The 6,077-nt window shown below is 42.0% G+C and overlaps 1 pseudogene; it reads left to right on the top strand.

The window, feature by feature from the left end:
- Positions 1-4,314: 4,314 nt before the first annotated feature.
- On the top strand, positions 4,315-5,264 carry LOC129015491 (ATP synthase F(0) complex subunit B1, mitochondrial-like; annotated as a pseudogene).
- Positions 5,265-6,077: the final 813 nt, after the last annotated feature.

Raw genomic sequence — 6,077 nt, 5'->3', positions numbered from 1 at the left:
CCCACAGTCACCCACACAGTAGCGCAAGGCAGAGCCCTTACCAGAAGCCTCCACATTAAGAAAAGAAAGAAAGAAAAAAAAAAAGCCAGGTGACATTGTTTGAGCCCAGGAGTTCAAGAAAAGCCTGGGCAACATGGTGAGTCCCTATCTCTATAAAAAAACTTTTAAAAAATTAGCTGGGCATGATGGTGTGCTCCCGTGGTCCCAGCTACTCAGGAGGCTGAGGCGGGAGGATCACTTGAGCCCAGCAGTTTGAGACCAGCCAGGGCAATATTGGAAGATCCCAACTCTACAAAAAAAAAAAAAAAAATTCAGCCAGGCATAGTGGCTTGTGCCTATGGTCCCAGCTACTTCAGAGGCTGAAGTGAAAGGATCACTTGAGCCTCAGAGGTGGAGGCTGCAGTGAGCCGTGATCATTCCAATACACTCCAGCCTGGGTGACAGAGTGAGACCCTGTCTATGAAAAATTAAAAAGAAGAAGAAAAATAAGACTGTCTACAGGAAGGCTCCATGAGCTGTTGGTCCCTTCTCATACAGAAGCAGTGTCCATATGTGTTATAGCTCCTGAGCTCCTGACCATATAGTTTATGGTGGCCTTGAAAAGACTGACTCCATAGAATATGGATTGAAAAACCAACAAGCACAAAGATTGCAGGAGCACTGCTCAAATCACATCATGCAAAGTCTAACGACATTTTGCCTTCAGAAGAAGGAGGCTCTTGCCCAGCCCTTCAGGCATTGTTCCCCTGAGAGGCAATATAGCCAACAAGAACAGAGTAACCACAAAGCCCCACAGCAGTGACAATTGGATGGGGGTTTCTAAAGGCTACTCTTGCAAAACTCTCTCCTCCATGGACCAGAGCAGTATCTCCAGGTTGTGAAGCATGGCCTACCAAGACCCAGCTGTGTCTCCTCAGCAGCCAGCCCCACCGAAGAAGTTCTGCCTGTGAAGGGCGTTGCAGCAACATCAGCCTGGCCTTTGTACATCTCAAAGGCAGCCCAGTATAAAGGCAGGAGCTTTTAATTGAAAGGCATTTAAAGACGCAGTACATAAAGCCAGGCACAATGGCTCACACCTGTAATCTTAGCACTTTGGAAAGCCAGGGCAGGAAGATCTCTCTGAGCCCAGGGATTCAAGACCAGCCTGGGTACCATGGCAAGATCTTGTCTCTAGAAAAAGGAAGAAAAAAAAAACTGTGCAAGAGGACCCTGAAAAGCCTCACGAAGATGCTGTGCTGAAGCAGCCCCCACCAGCCCTCTTAGCTGACAGCTGCTGCCCAGGAATCCAGAGTGTTGTGACCAAGTCATCTAGGGATGTGACGCCAAGGCCAACAAACATCTGAAATACCCAGGTGAGTCTCTGAATGCTAGGTGCTGACCTGATTTTTTTTTTAGAAAAGATCAAGTGTCTTTGAACCTCTAGGTCTTTTTAATAGTTTTGAGCTTTGACATGTAGAATTATTTCTCAAAGATTCCAGAGTTTTGTCAAATAAAGCATATATTGTAATATTAATTAGGCAACTTGCTTTAAAAGCTGAAATTTCCCACCAATTCTCTATTAGATGTGTCCTACATAGAAATTCTTCCAAGTGTTCCAAAGAAGACACAGGTATAGAAACACAGTATATCAAGTTGACTGATGAAGAATCAAAATAAAGTATAAAGTAATAAGCTAGCACAGTTAATAAGAATGAACTAGATCTATAGATACATGTGAGATTTATGAGGCACAATGTTTCCTTTTTTTTTTCCAGAGCAGGAGTGGATATTTATTTAAAAGGGCTTTAGAACAGGAAAGAAAGGAAAGTAAGTTTGGAAGAAGCCTAAGTTGGGACATGAAGGTTAAGTGTGGTCTTTAACCTTGATCTTAGGACTTTATAGGCTGACCCCTTTTCCATGATTCTTCTCTTAGGGGCAGTCTGTCCACACGTGCAGTGCCTTCCTTCTGCTTGAAAAAATAAGCACACAAAGTGTGTTTAGGAAGTTGCATATGTACCCATCTGAGGTTTTTCTTCCCCTTTCTGTTGGAGTGTCCCCAGGACATATTCCACCATTTTGTCTCTTGATACACATGCCCTGGAAGTTGCTTCTCGCTGGCATCTGCATTCAATTAACACTTTAATGTAACAGGTATGGACCATCAGAAAATGGCCTCTCCCTGGCCCTGGCAGCCAGTTTATCACCTTTACAGAGGAAATGTGATACTTGCTGAACCATCACTTGACTTTCCTAGGGGGTGGGGGAGAGCCCTCTCCTGTCTGACTCATGCCTGTCTAACTACCTGTAAAATTTTCCCCCTCAAGAGCCCAAGACCTCAAATCTTTGAAGGAAATTAGACAAAGGTCAGTCTTCTGTAACTGCTTCCCACTGACAAAGGGGCTGTGGTGGTTCTGCAGGTCTTGGCCTCTTGCTAGCTGTCAGGGCAGCAGGGTGACTCTGTGGGTTGGTGAAAGTGGTATCTAGCAAGGTCTAAGGGAGACAGGGGCAGGAGTTTGCCTTCCTGTCCCACTGATGGGCAGTCTAGGGGTCCCATGTAGAGGGGTGCCTCTTGAATATTGAGAGGACAGTATCCCACACTGAGGATCATCTGAAGCTTGATGGCCTGAAGGCAACAGGAGACAAATCATGTTACTAGATTTAGAAGACATGGACCAAAGTAAAATAAGGGAATGAGGACAGCTTCAAAAAATTGAGGCTACCAACACACCCAGGTAACTGGTGGCCATGGTCATGCCTGCTAAGACTTGGGCTGCCAACTTATTTCAGTGTACCCAGAACTCAAATATTGGTCCAGATTTTTAAATAACCCATCTCCTTTGTTTCTTTTGAGCTGCAGCGAGAGATCACTGGTTGGTTCACAGAAATAAGCAGGGTTAGGCTAAAATGCGGACAAAAAACTTAAAAACAACTGATGACGTTAGAATGTAATAGTAGGTGTACCATAAATTGTGAAACATAGTTTTTCTCTTTACAATCCTCCTTTTTATTAAAATCAGGATAGGAATGATTTGTTTGCAAAATAAACTTTAGTCTTATTATATTTGGCCTGATTGTTTGCATAAAATGCAGCAAGGATAATTATTTTTACATAGGCTTTTAAAATTGGCTTTGATGGAACTCTGTTCCATAAGAAATCTCAGATAAGACATTTTAAAAGCCAAGCACAGCCATGGGTTTGTACCCTCAAATACCTATAAGGAGGGTAGATTTCTCTCCTCTGAGGTCTCTAGGTAACTTGGGGCACCTGGGCCTGTTAGACAGTGACATTCTTTACTCACCACAGGTTAGGTCCCTGTACAGGGACTGTGTAGACAAGGTATGAGGCCAGACTCCCCAAGGGACTTTTATTGGCACTATAAGTCAAGCTTGATTCCTTAAAGGAAAGCATGCCATTCCAGTCAAAGCCCTGGTAAAACAGCCAGTTTCTCCCATGGTGTACTGTTGCAAAAGAAAACATTCTAATTGCACTTATGCAAATAACTATTGCCACGCATTAAGAATACTCACAAATAGTTTCCAAATTCTGGAGAAATCAGGTAGAGAGAAACAAATATGCTCCAAATTTTGTTCACAGGAGTATACTCAGTTGTGAAAAGCTGTACTAAATAGCTCAAAAGAAAAGTTTTCTTGGCTCTGAAAAACAAAGGATTTTGCAAAAAGTCAAAAAGATTACTTCACTCTTCTATTAGTTCAGACCATTCAGTTAACTCTCATTCTGCTTGATATTCATGAACATTTAAACTGTAATATATGTATCTGCTTGGCTATCTGCTTTTAATTAAGCTGACTTTTAACCATAGCGCTCTTAAAAAAAATGCTCTTACATCTCTTATTACCCTACTTTATCCAGGCCAAACGAACAATATTTCTGGCCTTTGAACATTACCAAAAGTAACCTCACAGGTGAAACCAGTAAGTCTTAACTAAGGTTATGACTTAACCATGAGCATATGAGGTATTTTTAAAGAGGTGGTAAGGAGTTTTTAAAACATTTAAAGTCTCCAGAGGTAGCTCAAAGAAAGGAAAATTCAAGAAGGGAAGTCAGAAGTCATTCATGGAGGGGCAGAGAATACAGTGATTTTTACCATTCCTACAACTGGTTTGCATAGAGAGAGAGAGGCCTGAAGTCTGACTGGTAAAAAATTTTTACGCTTTTGCCGGCACGCCAGGCTTCTGGGTTCCCTTTCCCTGATGAGCCCTAGTGACCCTGGAGTCCTGTGAAGGGGGCACAGATAAAGAGGTTATCTGCATACTGCAGAAGTTATCTCCCCTCTTACAGGGATGCTAAGATTGCTGCCTGGACCTTCACTAACCATGCTGTCCTGGGTGGCACTTTTTGCTGCCACCACAGTGGCCCTCTCTCTGAAGAATGCAGCCTTCCTAGGTCCAGGGGTACTGCAGGCAACAAGGACCTTACACACAGTGCAGCCACACCTTGCCCTTCTGCCACCTCTTCCTGAATATGGAGGAAAAGTTCATCTTGGACTGATCCCTGAGGAATTTTTCCTGTTTCTTTATCCTAACTGGTGTAACAGGACCCTGTGTGCTCGGAATTGGGCTTATCTTATATGCTTTATCCAAAGAAATATATGTGATTACCACAGAGACCTTCTCTACCATATCAGTAGTAGGGTTACTTGTCTATGCAATTAAAAAATATGGTGCTTCTCTTGCAGAATTTGCTGATAAACTCAATGAGAAAAAACTTGTCCAACTAGAAGAGGCAAAGCAGGCTTCCATCAAACAAATCCAGGATGCAACTGATTTGGAGAAGTCACAGCAGGTACTGCCATTACTTTTTGATGTGCAGAGGAATAACATTCCTATGGCTTCGGAGTTTACTTACCAGGAACGACTGTATAGAGTACATAAGGAAGTAAAGAATTGCCTGGACTATCATATATCCGATGCAACTGATTTGGAGAAGTCACAGCAGGTACTGCCATTACTTTTTGATGTGCAGAGGAATAACATTCCTATGGCTTCGGAGTTTACTTACCAGGAACGACTGTATAGAGTACATAAGGAAGTAAAGAATTGCCTGGACTATCATATATCCGTGCAGAACATGATGCATCAAAAGGAACAAGAGCACATTATAAATTGGGTGGAGAAGCATGTGGTGCAGAGCATCTCTGCACAGTAGGAAAAGGAGACAATTGCCAAGTGCATTACAGACCTAAAGCTGCTGGCAAAGAAAGCTCAAGCACAGCCAGTTATGTAAATGTATCTATCCCAATTGAGACAGCTAGAAACAGTTGACTGACTAAGTGGAAGCTAGTCTATGTGACAAAATATTTCTGTATTGGTGTCTACTGAAGTTATAGTTTACCTCTCCTAAAAATGAAAAGTTTATTTCATACAGTGAGAGAATGAAATATATCAGCCAGTTAGATGTTTCTCATCCTTGTTACTCTGCATTTGAGTTGTTCTCTGATCACTTCTGAATAAGCAGTTTGCCTTTATTAAAACTTGCTGCCTGACTAAAGATTACCAGGTTATAGTTTAAATTTGTAATTCTGCCATCTTGCAATAAAGTGACAATTGAATGAAAAAAAAAAGTTATCCCCCCTGAAGAGATTGCTCAGTTAGATTTTTTTTGCTAGGGCTTTTCTGAATAAGTGTGGGATATTTCTAAACCTCTGAGGTAAGACTGTCTAGGTTGAAGCTATTGGTTAATGATTTAGGTAGCTTTCCTGGGAGAAATAGGGCTATTAGAAAGATGTATTCAGAGGACAGGTAAATATTAAGTGAGCACTGATCTTGGAGATTATATGTTTGCCCCAAAGAGGTGTGAGGTATTTAGACATTACCAAGGACCAGTGGGAGAATGGTAATTGGTCCCTTAAGTAATAAAAAGGGGTGTTAATCTTTTATTTGAGGGAAAGGGATGCCATTTGCCCTACCCAACAGGCTTAGCCCTGTTCTTCCTCCTCTGCTCTCAGTTATGAAAGACTGAAGAGGCTAATCTGAGGACTTCCTGCACAGGGGAACTGGGTTCCAAGGCTGACTTTTCTAATTTTCTCCTAGTTCATTTATAAGCCAAACAGTTTAAGGTTTGAGGAAATTAAACTTTT

Source organism: Pongo pygmaeus, chromosome 18 (genome assembly GCF_028885625.2).
Source record: "Pongo pygmaeus isolate AG05252 chromosome 18, NHGRI_mPonPyg2-v2.0_pri, whole genome shotgun sequence".
Taxonomy (NCBI): Eukaryota; Metazoa; Chordata; class Mammalia; order Primates; family Hominidae; genus Pongo; species Pongo pygmaeus.
This window is presented reverse-complemented; position numbering and strand designations above follow the sequence as displayed.